This window comes from Borostomias antarcticus (assembly GCF_949987555.1).
Source record: "Borostomias antarcticus genome assembly, chromosome: 6".
In the NCBI taxonomy this organism is placed as follows: domain Eukaryota; kingdom Metazoa; phylum Chordata; class Actinopteri; order Stomiiformes; family Stomiidae; genus Borostomias; species Borostomias antarcticus.
This window is the reverse complement of record NC_140239.1, coordinates 1,615,690-1,617,585: the sequence shown is the minus strand read 5'-3', so window position 1 is coordinate 1,617,585 and position 1,896 is coordinate 1,615,690. Positions and strand designations below refer to the sequence as shown.

Genomic DNA, 1,896 nt, shown 5'->3' with positions numbered 1-1,896 from the left:
ACAATCTCACTACACTTAAGCCCTTCGCTCCCAATTTGTCACACATAGTTTTGCATGAGAAAAGGAACTCGATCTCAATGTTCATTCTGCCGATCGGAAAAAAAACAACCGTCAGCAGCTAGTGAGCTAGCGTAGCCTGTCTGACAGACGGCTGGAATCACCCTCAGGTTCACCCGAGGTTCAGGGTAATTTCCAGGCAGCAGCGTGTTAGGCCGGGGGGGTCAGTGGAGGACTCTTGACTGACTGACAGGGGCCACCTGCTACAGGGGCCACCTGCTGTGGCGCGGCGAGGCAAGCCAACCGCTCTCCACGGCGCTAGGCTAGCCGTCTCACAAGAAACCGCCGTTAGCTTAGCCTTAATAGCAGTTAGCTTAGCCTTAATAGCAGTTAGCTTAGCCTTAATAGCAGTTAGCTTAGCCTTAATAGCAGTTAGCTTAGCCTTAATAGCAGTTAGCTTAGCCTTAATAGCAGTTAGCTTAGCCTTAATAGCAGTTAGCTTAGCCTTAATGCTCTGATAGAGGTGTGGAGTGTTGGCTGCTCTGGGCCTGATGCCTGGGAAAACATGTTGCTACTGTAGATTGATTGCAGAAAGCAATTTATAGATTTATTCTAATAATTAAGAATAAAAAGTAGTCGAGAATGCCAAGGTTCATCTTTGCAAGTCCAAGCTGGTACAAATAGTTTACGAGTTTGCAAAGTCGGGCTCAAAGAGAAAGGAACATCCACCAAGAGCAAAGATTATCATGAAAACAGAGCATTATAAACAGTGTGGGTGTAAGCGTACATACATATGCAAATACTTCACTAGCCAATTATCAGTGGGTAGGCTAGGCAACAGCGAAGTGAACATATACAGAGAGCAAAGATAGTTGGGAGGAGGGGACCCCTGGGGAGGTCTAGCTGGGAGGAGGAGGGGGCCCCTGGTGAGGTCTAGCTGGGAGGAGGGGACCCCTGGGGAGGTCTAGCTGGGAGGAGGAGGGGACCCCTGGGGAGGTCTAGCTGGGAGGAGGGGACCCCTGGGGAGGTCTAGCTGGGAGGAGGGGACCCCTGGGGAGGTCTAGTTGGGAGGAGGGGACCCCTGGGGAGGTCTAGTTGGGAGGAGGGGACCCCTGGGGAGGTCTAGTTGGGAGGAGGGGACCCCTGGGGAGGTCTCCTGCCATAAAGCCAATCAGAAGGCCTGGAGATGAGGGGTCAGGGCAATAAACAGCTGCTCACTTTACACCATGTCTTGAATATAGAACACACTCATTTGAATTTATCTATTACAATATACAGTAGGTATACTGTATGATGTAGGTTGTATATAGGTTAATATATAGATACCATTTATACTTTCCATTCTCTCTCTCTCTCTCTCTCTCTCTCTCTCTCTCTCTCTCTCTCTCTATTAAGCTAGATACAACATTCAAACAATCTATTTTTGATATATATATATATATGCATTAATATTTAGTGAAAGCTATGTGAACTACATATTATGTCTGCTTTCAGCAAGCACACACATTTTCTTCAGAAAGTGTATCTTTCCTAGTTCTAAAATGTTATCCGATAAAGGGTATAAGACCAGGAGGTGTGTATGTAGGCTACCAAACCATCGTTTGCTTTTAAAACCTGATGGGACCTTCTGCTTTACCGCCAGTGTGTGGCTAGCAGGCTGTTCCCTTCTCAGGTCCCTACAGGCCACCGTACCGTCTGACATGAATAACGGGGGGGGAGGAAGCTGTTCCCTTCTCAGGTCCCTACAGGCCACCGTACCGTCTGACATGAATACAGGGGGGGAGGAAGCTGTTCCCTTCTCAGGTCCCTACAGGCCACCGTACCTACAGGCCACCGTACCGTCTGACATGAATACAGGGGGAGAGGAAGCTGTTCCATTCTCAGGTCCCTACAGGCCAC

At 48.6% G+C, this 1,896-nt stretch overlaps 1 protein-coding gene across 1 annotated transcript in view; it reads right to left on the bottom strand.

Moving 5' to 3' along the window:
• Positions 1–1,896, bottom strand: part of fras1 (Fraser extracellular matrix complex subunit 1) — a gene marked incomplete at both ends in the record, with an annotated part of 162,135 nt that overhangs the window by 46,029 nt on the left and 114,210 nt on the right. The gene's annotated exons all lie outside the window — the stretch shown is intronic.